General features: G+C 37.9%; 1 long non-coding RNA gene across 1 annotated transcript; it reads left to right on the forward strand.

Moving 5' to 3' along the window:
- Window positions 1-368: 368 nt before the first annotated feature.
- LOC143989105 (uncharacterized) lies at window positions 369-7829 on the forward strand. The gene is made up of 2 exons (XR_013276976.1): window positions 369-5449; window positions 5747-7829. It is a non-coding gene; the product is annotated as an uncharacterized LOC143989105 (long non-coding RNA).
- Window positions 7830-12137: the final 4308 nt, after the last annotated feature.

Genomic DNA, 12137 nt, shown 5'->3' on the forward strand with positions numbered 1-12137 from the left:
CCAGGTTTTCTATCAAATTTTTTTCCCTCAGTGTTTTTAAGATTGCGTTGTGAAGTATGATAACTGCGATAAAATACAACTGAGACAACCTGACAACACACAGACCACAAGTACAACAGCAGGTGGTTTATGGAATACCCATTTTAACCACTTGCTTACTGGGCACTTAAACCCCCCTCAGTCCCAGACCAATTTTCAGCTTTCAGCGCTGATGCACTTTGAATGACAATTGCGCGGGCATACAACACTGTACCCAAATGAAATTTTTATCATTTTTTTTCCCACAAATAGAACTTTCTTTTGGTGGTATTTAGTTACAGCTCAGAGTTTTATTTTTTGCTAAACAAACAAAAAAAGATGCAAAAAAAAAAAAAAAAAATCATGTTTTAATAGTTTGTTATAAAATTTTGCAAACGGGTCATTTTTCTCCTTCATTGAAGTGCGCTGATTAGGCGGCACTGATAGGCTGCATTGGTGGGCACTGATGGGCTGCATTGGTGGGCACTGATGGGCTGCATTGGTGGGCACTGATGGGCTGCACCGGTGGGCACTGATAGGCATAGTTAAGGCGGCACTAATAGGCACAGATAAGGCGGCACTGATGGGCACAGATAAGGCGGCACTGATGGGCAAAGATGGGCACAGATAAGATGGCACGGATGGGTGGCACGGATAAGTGGCACGGATGGGTGGCACGGATGGGCACTGATAGGTACCACAGATAGATGGGACTGATGGGCACTGATAGGTGGCACTGATAGGTGGCTCTGATAGGTGGCACTGCTGGGCACTGATGGGCGGCACTGCTGGGCACTGATGGGCGGCACTGGGGTGCAGCACCTTTGAGGCAGATTGGGTGGCACTGTGGGGTGGCACTGTGGGTGGCACTGTGGGCACTATGGGCACTGACGGGGGGCACTTACTTTTGCTTTTATTTTATTTCAGGATGGCACTGCGGGAGGCAGGTGGGCACAGGCAGGTGGCAGGTGGTCCCTTGTATTGATGGCCGTGATCGGGACTGATGTCCCGATCACGGCCGCCGGCGATCGGCTTTTTTTTTCTCTCCTCGCGCTGTCAGCGCGAGGAGGAATAATAGCCGATTACCGGCTCCATTCTATCACATGATCAGCTGTCATTGGCTGACAGCTGATCACGTGATAAGGGGTCGGGATCGACCCCTTACACGGATCGGTGATCAGGCGAGTCTCACGGACTCGCCGATCACAGAGCGCGCCGCGCGCGCCCCTCAGGGGGCGCGCAGGCCGCTCGTAACCGGGACTACGTCAATAGACGTAGTCCCGGAAATGTAGGTCCGCGCTAATGCCGTCATTTGGCAATAGCGCGGATCTGTAGTGGTTAAATGAGTTGTCAATTTGGAGTTGGGATATTTTTATGGATTGATTTCAACAATTTCTTGCTGATTGTAAGATGAATTATCCAAGATATATTTCCCTATTTTTGTAATGCCCTCAGGACATAGTGTGTTTGTATGGTTAGTGTCAACATTTTTTAATGTAAAGCTACCCAAATAGTATAGCAATCAACCATTATGCCTCTCAGTGTAATTGATGAGGAGGTACTTTGTTTATAATTGCCACAGTACACACTAGCACACCATAGCACACTATGTAGTTTAGTACAACTCGTCGGATGTTTTTGTTTGCAAAACTGGTCCCACCTTTTGATGCTTTAGGCATGGTGCTTATAGTAGTTCAGTTTGCCTATATTGTCTAAAGTGGTGTTGATCTTTCGATGTCCTATTTTTTCCTATGCTTTTCCCCCCCCCCCTTATTTTTTCAGAAACCTTCCTGGAGCCCCCTTCAGTATGTCCACCACTATCAAAATGATTTATCTTCTGTAATGCACCTTTTACATTGTTCCCTGGGATAACCTTATTACCTTGGCGAGTGATGGCAAATGTACCATCGGGAGGAGGGGAAAGTCTGTTTGAATTTCTTCAAGATGTCTTCGCTAATAGAAATTTTGGATAAACCATTTGGGAGTTGATTTGTTCTGTTACAGTGAGTTTCCAGATATTCTGTCCCCTTTCCTCTGTGTTTTTTCAGAATGCAGTGTGAAGTTTTAGAACTCGCAACACACACAAACCGCAAGTACAACAGCAGTTTACAGAATGCCCATTTTAAATTAGTTGTCATATGCAAGGAGTTGGGATGTTTTTTTTTTTTTTCCTGTGTTACTTTCAACAGATTCTTGCTGATCATGAAGATGAATTCTCTGCAAAAATGTTAGTTTTGCTGCAGAAGACTTCTGAAGTTTGCACAGTTTCCATATTTTTGCAATGCCTTCACAGATGACATAAAGAATTGTTGGCACTAACCATACAAATACACTTTCATATAAAGCTACCTGGATAGCAAGTATAGTGATCATCCCTTATGACCACCATGTAACTGATGAGGAGGTACTATGTTTATAATTATAGTTGCCATTTTAACATTTCATTATGTAGTTTAGTACAACTTGATGCTTTTTTTCTTGATGTTTTAGCCACAATCCTTATAGTAGTTCAGTTTGCCTATATTGTTTGATGTGATGATAGGATGTCTTATTTGTGTCTCTTTTTTTCCATCTTATTCTTTTTTAGAAACATTCCTTGATCCCCTTCAGTATGTCCACCACTATCCATTTTTATTTTTTAATATTCCCTGGGATATACGTTATTACCTTGGCAAGTGCTAGCAAATGAATGTACCTTTTTGGAGATTTGTATTTCTTCACAGATGTCTTCCATAGTTGGAACCTTTGCTAAAACCATTTGGAAGTTGGTTTGGTTTTCAGTAGCAGTGAGTGTCCAGGTACTTTGTCCCCTTTTCCTGTGTTTTTTCAGAATGCACTGTGGAGTGTTTTAGATGCAGTAGACAAACGACTGAGATGAATAACTGACAAGACAGAGACCACAACTACAATGGCAGACAGTTTTATACAATGACCCTGTTGAATGGAATGTCATTTGGGAGTTTTGGGATATTTTTCTGGATTGATTTTAACAGATTCTTGACAAACCTAAGATGGATTACCCGTGAATCTAAGCGCTCCTGCAGAAGACTTCTGAGGCTCGGACAGTCTCTATATTTCTGTGATTCCAGCATGTAATTGATGAAAATTTACTTTGAATATAATTGTTATTTTAGCATATCAATATGTAGTTTAGTGCGACTGATCAGATGTAATTTTTTTTTTCTTTTTAAATTGCTCCCACCTGTTATGTTTTTGCCTTGATGTATACAGAAATTTAGTTTGTATTGTCTGATTTGATGTTATCATGTCCTATTTCTGTGTCTGTTCCTTTTTCCCACCTTTCTTCTTTTGTAGTTGTTGGAGAATATCTTCAAGCCCTCTCGATAAGTCCACCATAATTTGTAAGGACTTTTCTTTTCTCTTGTGTACATTGGGATATACTTCAACATTTCCTAGACTTGCGATGGCAAATGAGTTTTGGGTAGGAAAGGACAGTCTTTTTTTGGATTTCTTCAGATTTGTTCCTAAAAGAAATATTAATTTTTTGCTCTTCAGCTTTGGTGAGTTGCCAGGCATTCTTGTCCGCCTTTTCTCAGTTTTTTATAAGATGATTGAAATGAAGCATATGTAGGGCACAAGTACAATGGCAGATTCTATATAGAGTAGTCCTATGTCATTTTTTCAATTGGGTAGTTTTTCTAATGTTTCTAACGCTGGCCTGCCTTTTCATGATGTTTTAGCCATGAGATTTATAGCATTTCAGTTTGCCTATATTATCTAAAGTGTTGATAATTTTTAGATGTGCTGTTTTGTGTGTAATTGTTTTTCCACCCACCTACTTTTTTTCAGACTTTAGAAACTTCTATGAAACTCCTCCAGTATATCCACCATTATTCTAAATGTTTTTATCCCCAGTAACATGTGTTAGTATTTTCTTGGGTAAACCTTAGTAATATGATGACATGGAAATCATTTCTGGGAGGGAAAAGGACAGCCTGCTTTTTGGAGTTCATTACAGATGTCTTCACTAGCAGCAGTTTCTGAAAGACAATTTGGGAACAGGTTTGCTCTTCAGTTTCAGTGCATTTCCAGGTATCCTGTCTCAATTTTTCTGTTTTTCAGAATGCCTTGTGAAGTATTTGTGTTAAGGTAATAACTGAGAAGAGGCATTAACCACACATGATAGTTTATGGAATGGCCCTGTTTAATTGTAATTTGGAGGTGCATAGAAGTGCAAGTACAAAGGCAGATGCTATATAGAGGAGTCCTATGTAGTGTTTTTTTATAATTGAGCTTGGAGATGGTTTTTATTTTAGTTGGTCCTGCTTTTTTTTTTTTTCTTGATGCTTTAGACGTGCTTTTTATAGCAATTCAGTATGTCTATATTGTTTGAAGTGAATTTGATCTTGGGGTGTTCCATTTGTGCCTGTGTTTTCTTTTTTCAGAATTAGAAACATTCCTAGAGCCGCTTTAGTATGTCCTTATTATATAAATGTTTATCTCCTGAAATGCACCCTTTTTTATATTCTCTTGGATAAAAATCAATAATTTATTATATGAACAAGTGATCGCAAATGAGAGTACTTTTGGGAGGGAAAAGCCCGTTTTGGATTTCAGATGTCTTCACCTAGTTTTGGATAGACCATTTGGGAGCTGGTTGGTTCTTTAGTTGCAGTGAGTTTCCAGGTATTCTGTGTCTCCCTTTTTCTCAGTGTTCAGAATGCAGTGTGAAATATTTTAGCTACGGTAAATACAACTGTGAGATAAAGAGCTGACAAAGCACAGAGACTGAATGTACAATGGCAGATGCCTTCTAGATTGGCCTGGTTTAGATGACTTGTCATTTTGGAGTTTAGATATTTTTCTGGATTGATTTCAACAGATCCTTGCCAATCATAAATTGGGATTGTCAAAGAAAATCTCTGCACCCCTGTAAAACACTTCTGAAACTTGAAAAGCTTATTTATTTTTGGCTATACAGTCAATTTAATGTCAGTTGATGTAAAGTTTTCATAAAGCTACCTGGAAAGCAAAGTTATCTCCCCTTATGACCACAGTGTTATTGATGAAATTGTACTTTGTTTATAATTAGAGTTGCCGTCTTGGCACAACTGATCAGATGGATGTCCTTTGCTAAAGTGGTCCTGCCTTTTCATTATATTTTAATCATAATGTATAGAGAAGTTCTGTTTGCCTATATTGTCTGACTTGGGAACAATGTTACTGTATAATGCCATTTCTGTGTTTGTGCTTTTTGTTCCAGTATTAATTTAGGCAATTGGACTTATTGAAGCCCTCTCAATATTCTGCCATTATTGTAAGATTTTTGATTTTTACTCCTGTGTACATTGGGATGAAATTATATTTGTGTGGGAAAGGACCATTTTTTTCCTTTTTGAAGTTCTTTGCAGATGTCTTGAATAGCAGATGCTACTGGAAAAACACATGGGAACTTCTCTGTTCAGCTCTGGTGAGTCGACATGTATTCTGGTCCACTTTTTCTGTGTTTTTCACAATGCATTGGAAAGCACAAGATGAGAAATTGTGAACATGTAAAGTACAATGGTATGTGCTATATAGAGAAGTCCTATGTATATATTTTTTTTTTTTTTACATATCCATTAGAGGTTTTTATTTGGTCCTGCTTTTTTCTTGATGCTTTAGCCATTCTGTTTTATGGCAGTTAAGTTTTCCTATATTGTCTCAAGTGATGTTGATCTTAGGATGTTCTTTGTGTTTATGCCTTTTTTTTCACCTTATTATTCAGACTTTGAAACATTCCTGGAGCCCCTTCTGTATCTTGTCCACATAAACATTTAACAATGTTCTGCTGTACTGCACCTTTTTTATTTGCCTAAATACTACCTTGATAAGTGATGGCTCCAAATAGAGTACTCATTGGAGAGAAAGTCTGCTCTTTGGATTCCTTGACAGATGCCTTCACTAGAAGTCTCGGATAGACAATTTGGGAACCGATTTGTTCTTCAGTTGCAGCAAGTTTCCAGGTATTCTGTCTTTTTCTCATTTTTCAGATTGCGTTGTGAAATATTTCAACTGTGGCAAAACACAACTGAGCACTACGGACAACACACAAAGACCGCAAGTACAACAACAGCAATGAATTGTCATTTAGGGGTTGGGATGTTTTTCTGGATTGATTTCAACAGATTCTTGCTGATCGTAAGATGAATTTTCCATGAAAATCTCAGCACTCCTGCAGAAGACTTTTGAAACTTGAACAGTGTCCATATTTTTGTAATGCCTTTACAGAGGAACTACAGTATATTTAGTTCAGTTTGCCTGTATTGCCTGATTTGTAAATGATGATGTCCTATTTTTTATAAACAGTACATCTGGGAAATAAGGCACAGGAAAAAGGACACTAGATGTTTAGTAGGAAATCTAATATTTTAGGCTGAGTACAGCTGTTTTGGTGTAAAGAGGCTGTATTACTATGTTAATATCCAAGCCAGCTTTACACAGTTGATAGTTTTGTCCAGAATCTATAGTAGTTTGTAAAATTGCAGTTTTACACATCAGCTTATATTTTGTGAGCAATATCTGTGAATGCAAGATTCTTATTCAGGAATAAGATGGCTGATCATGTTTTATACTTGGAAGATCTATTGCTTGTTGAATCAACGTACTTATGGAGAAAAAAATGGACTATACCTTCATAAAGGACTGATCGTGTAGAAGATCTACAGGATGACGTTTTGGAGACCAACCTATGTTTTAACCAATTGTGGGGTGTTGAGAATCCAATGTATGTAACTCGTTGCATGATTGTGTTTTTTGTAGGTTGTAAAGACGTATTCCAGTTTATAACTTCCAGTTTTTTACTATTAATATATTAAAGATCGTGTTAAAAAAATTATGCAGATTCGATTATGGGGAGTTTATCTAAATTAGGTCTTTCTCATTATCTTTTCCCTAGATTATATGTTCGTGATTGTAACTCATTCCAACCCTAGGCCTCCACCTTACACCAGACACCCTTGTTGCAAGTTGTTCTGGAGTCTGGTAACATGCAAATATTTGTATGTTTATTCCTGTCAACTTATAGCTTCCTATACTTCATATCACATCCTGGTGAAGATACTGCACTCTTAAATGGCCAGACACAGCTTTTTGGTAAGCAGGAGAGCGATCCCAGAGTTTTTGGGTGTCAAGAAATAGCCAAGCATTCTCTATCTGGTAAGAATATTGAAGTTGCCTCCCTTGTAAAAAATTAAAAAGCAACTGCCCTCTATATAATAAGTATCTAATATAGAATCTCAGTATAAATCCTCAGTATTCTGTAATTCAATATTACATTGAACTATATTTTTTGAAGTCATATTTATTTTATGTAGTAAATCCAAGTTAAAAAAATTTCAGGCCTGATGGCCGTTAGTCTTAATGTTTCTGCAGGAAGTTAACCTCATAATATATGCTATGTCAACACAAATGGCCCTTGAGAAATGTGATGCATTTTATTTATGTGCTGGGCACTATTCTAGATGGTTATATAAACTGTAGACTTTCCAAGTGATCAGTGAATGGTATCCTTAACTCAGCGTTGCTTTATTTGCCTGGGTCACTAGTTAACTTGTACTGTTACCACCCACTAGTGAACCTTTTAAGTCCTTCTAAGCTTCAGTCAAAAACATTTGGAATTTCTTTTAAATGTCTTTGCAGGCATTTATCTGTGTGGTTTTCTGGTGCCTCTAAAGAAAATGCTTTGAGAGGTTTTCAAGTCAGATCTTTCTTTGCTGGTTTTGTAATTTGTAACCCATATGATTCATCATATTGCTATATTATGTGATTGTACAAATACATTTTTCTGAATTAAAATTTTTACAGATGAATGTCTTGTTTCAGCATCTTTGTTAAAGGTTTTGTGCATTGTGCTCAGAGGTGTTTGTCAGACATTGAAGTGGGCCGGAAAAAACGGCAGTGTTCCTGAACCCCGGAGTACTGTATTCTGCAAAAGATTGTGTTAAGTACAGCGTTTCATTTATAATGACAAACTTATCAACAAGACTGTGAACCTTGCTTTTGTGGACAGACTTTACTCTGCATATTCTATTTCCTCAAAGTGAGGACATTTACTTCTGAAAACTTCTGGTTTCATTTTGTAGGACAGGTTACTCAATCTCAAGGAGAAGAGAACAAGGGTGTTATCAGCTTCTCTGGCAGATGAGTGTACTAAAAGATCAACGAATGTAACTGTCTCAGACTGTCTGCAAATAGTAATGTAATGTGTGTGAACACTTTTTATCTTGGGTCTTTCATCCCCTGAGTGAATTAAATGATTCAGTAAATCAAATCACACCGCCTCAAAGGCAATTCAACATAATATAATTAAAAATACAATGTAACTGGATACTGTAACCTGGTTGTGGATCTGGCACTTATGACCCTGATGTACAATGACGTGTGCTTTTCAGCTTCTAATTTAGTAATTCATGCCTGACTAGACACTAAGATGGTGGGGGAAAAAACACCTGGAATCTAAAAAATAGTTTGTGTGGGATGAGTAAGCAACACAACAATTACTTTTCTGGTTTTGTAATGAAAAATAAAAATCAATTTTTACTTGCTATTAGTAATACCATCCCTGCCCTCAGGGGAGAAGCTACTTGAGGATTTCGATGACTTTACTGAAGCAAAATGGCCCTGTCTTGGCAGTTGGTCAGATCAGCTGTCAGGAAACCAGCACAGTGTCACTGGATGGATGCTTCCTGATCTTCGCATAGAAAGGAGGTCCTGTAACATTGGAAGCTTCTGGGATAGTGGTGTCGCCTGAAACTGGCAGGATCAACAGGTAAATCAACAATGACACCACTACAAACTTTGCTCAATTACACAGCAACATTGCACCAACTTTGGTATATTGGTTTCACACAAATTAATTACAAATAATTCAGACACTAAGTGTCCATTTTCATTGTGTCACCTCTATTTTCATGTTTGCAGTGTCTAAAGATAAAACTGCCATCCAGTATGTACTCAACTGACCCGGTTGGACCTCCATTCCTCAGCAATGCTAAGAGTGTGTTGAAGGTCTATGCCAATATAAAGCACTGAAGTGGGAGGGCAGAACACTTTCTTGCCAAGATAAAAGGCTATTTAGAGCATTTCAAAGTGAGAATCCAGTAAATTAATGGTGCTACAGGACTATAAAGAGAGGAAAGTGTTGTCAATTCAAAATCAGTAAGTACTTTAATGGTTGCTAAACTGCATGTAAACCTAAAAGTAGTGAGCGATTTACATGGCTTTTTGACAAACTGTAACATATGTGCTCGGGCAGTCTGGCTGCCAGGACGTTGTGCACTAAATCATGTGGCCATCAAGGATAAGTTCTATAGGCTACTATGGTAACACTTAACTAATTGGATGCCATTTCAGACATTCTTTCTCGATGTTTCTTGGGGAAGCGAACCCTATGGTGAAGGGAGTGTATTGTAATGATGGCTGATTAGGCATGTACCTCCCATGTATTGACTCTACTGCCATTGTTGTGTTACAAAATTAAACCTATGCACCAATAATTTCTAGACTGCAACTTTTCAAAAACCAAATAAAACAAAATCATTTTATTGTAAAGACTATTTTGAAGTAACGACATTTTAATGCATGTTGGGGATTTTAATACTGTAGTGCCTTCTTGTTGGTGTTCCCTTTTTTTTAGATGTTGCCCACTGTTGCAAGCAATGTAATTGGGCAGTTCAGCCTAATCTTTAGTCGGTCTACTCTTTACATTTCAGTTTACCCAAAGTGATGATACCTTTAAGTAGCCTTCCTGCTGGGTTGCTTAAAGTGGAAAAGCTGTTTCAAACATGGCAAACAAGATTTCCAGTTTGTTTATGGAAAGTCCAATGTATGTAAGTACCTCCAAAGTAGGGGGGAAACCCATCAAAACCAGATTACAATATATAACCACTTCTGCATGCAAAATTACCTCATGCTATAGAGGGATTTAGATATAAAGTGCATTGATAATATTGTAGCAGGCTGTCTATTGCACTAGGCCCTTTCCTGCTACTATAACTGGCCATAGTAAAATTAAACAATACAGGCCCAATGGAGGAAGTGCTAACCATTCAGTGTATAGATAAGTATGTGGATAAACATTCAAAAATCTCTTAATTATAAACCGGCTTCTTGTTTATGCCTGAATATGCTGATGGGTTGTATAGATTTGATTCCATCATGGTGGCATGTGGCTAAAGTGTTTTTCTGGCAAATTATAAGCCTGTTTCCTGTGGAACGTGCACTTAGGCAGGTCTCTTCTTAAAGTGGAACTGCACTTCATCTGAGCACCACAAACCAAAAATGTGATTTAATTAATTTTTAACATTCCAGGTAAACTCCCCCATCCATGTCTCCATACTTTATTTTGTTGAGAAATAGCTTTGAAAAACACTCCCCTAGCATTTCTGGCTGTGGCCATCTTGAGTAAGGGCAGATGATTTATGTGGCATTTACTTCCTGGAATCCAACTGTCCTTGGCTTAGGCACGTAAGCAGGAAAGGTTGTGCTTGGCTGAGAAAGCCCCTCCTCCTCACCTGAAGACTTCTGGGATGTCAAACATAATTTGCCTAGGCATGGAGACCAGGAATTAACTGGAAAAATGTAAAGAATAAAATAAAAATTAATACGCATATGAGAGATTCTTTCCTATCCATTTACTAATGCTAACAGTGTAAGGATTAGAAATGCTCATTAAGAGTAAGCTCAGTCATTTTTAATACCTTCCATTTTAAGTCATAAGGGGTCTTTCCACTCCACTTCTATTCAGACTTCACACATTATCCCAATTAAAGTGTTAACCTTGGATGGAAATCTTCATAAATAAACTTGGGTTATAATTCTAATATGATCCCAATCGACAGCATTCATATATGAGATCCTTCTATATAAGAACGTTGGTTAGTTTCACCTCCAGCTCTTATGTGCAAATGGGTACAAAAACAAAAGGGAAGGCTGTCTAAAGTTGTGTATCTTGACAAAAATGATCTTTTGTTTGCACTAATTTATACACAGGACAAAGAGGGGTCTTCTTTGTTGCACGTCTGAAAAAATAATGGCAATCTACAACAAAATACATGACTTGGATCATTACAGTAATTGTGACATGAAAATGTGATATAAATATTTATCAAAATCTGGTGTTTATGAAACCGATTGCAATGTGTGAAGTATAGCTAACTAAATAGCAAATATAGTTAAATCTGAACTCCAGACAAACCATTTAAACATGCAGATATATACCTGTTGGGGGCCTCTTTTGCATGCCAAAGGGTTGTATTTCTGTCCATCCAGTCTTTAAATTTATACAACTCTGTGCCTTTGTATAGCCCTGCCTGGTAATAGAGTAGACCTTATTATTCTCCGCATCTCTAATGTTTAAAGGTCTCCCCTAGCCAGGGAGAGGAGAAGCAGCAGACTTGAGTTTCTCTTACACTGAGTTCTCCCCCATTTTGTCATGTTTCTTGTGCTGCAGCACAACTAATTGGCTCCTTGGGCTGCTTTCTCCCTCTCAGGCTGAGCTCCGCTGTCCAGGGACTGCACAATGTTGACAGCAGGTCTGATTTTAGTCAGATTCTTTAGACAAAAATACATATAAGATTGTATTGATGCATACAATGCTGCATTGATTTATTTATTTTTATCTTGTCTGACGTTCAGCTTAAAAAAAAATATAATTAAACACATTATTGTCAAAATAACAAAACATTTTTATTCTAAAAACACAAGTTTTGATATTTTTTTAACCACTGGGAAATCTCATACCAAACCATAAATAAGTTGGTGGAAGATTGGATCAGGTTTGAAGAAGTGCAATGCCAAAAAACATAGCGTGCTCAACAACGCAACAAGAACACTGCACTTTACTGGCCAATTGGCTTTAAAGGTAATCTGCTCACAAGATGATTGAAGGAGGAATTCAGCACATTGCCTTAGAAACAACATAGATTTCAATTTCATTGTTAAATGAGCATTTGGCATCTCTGCCATTTAAAATATTTCAAATTCCCTACAATTTACATCAACATGTACACTGAGATAGTTAAACACTTTGACAAGTGATTGCAAATGAAATGTTTTTTGGAAGGAAGGTGTAGGAAAGTTTGTATCTGGTCTGCATTCTCTACATTTAAAAAACAAAA

Source organism: Lithobates pipiens, unplaced genomic scaffold (assembly GCF_037356315.1).
Source record: "Lithobates pipiens isolate NorthernLeopardFrog02 unplaced genomic scaffold, aLitPip1_a1.2 Scaffold_18, whole genome shotgun sequence".
In the NCBI taxonomy this organism is placed as follows: domain Eukaryota; kingdom Metazoa; phylum Chordata; class Amphibia; order Anura; family Ranidae; genus Lithobates; species Lithobates pipiens.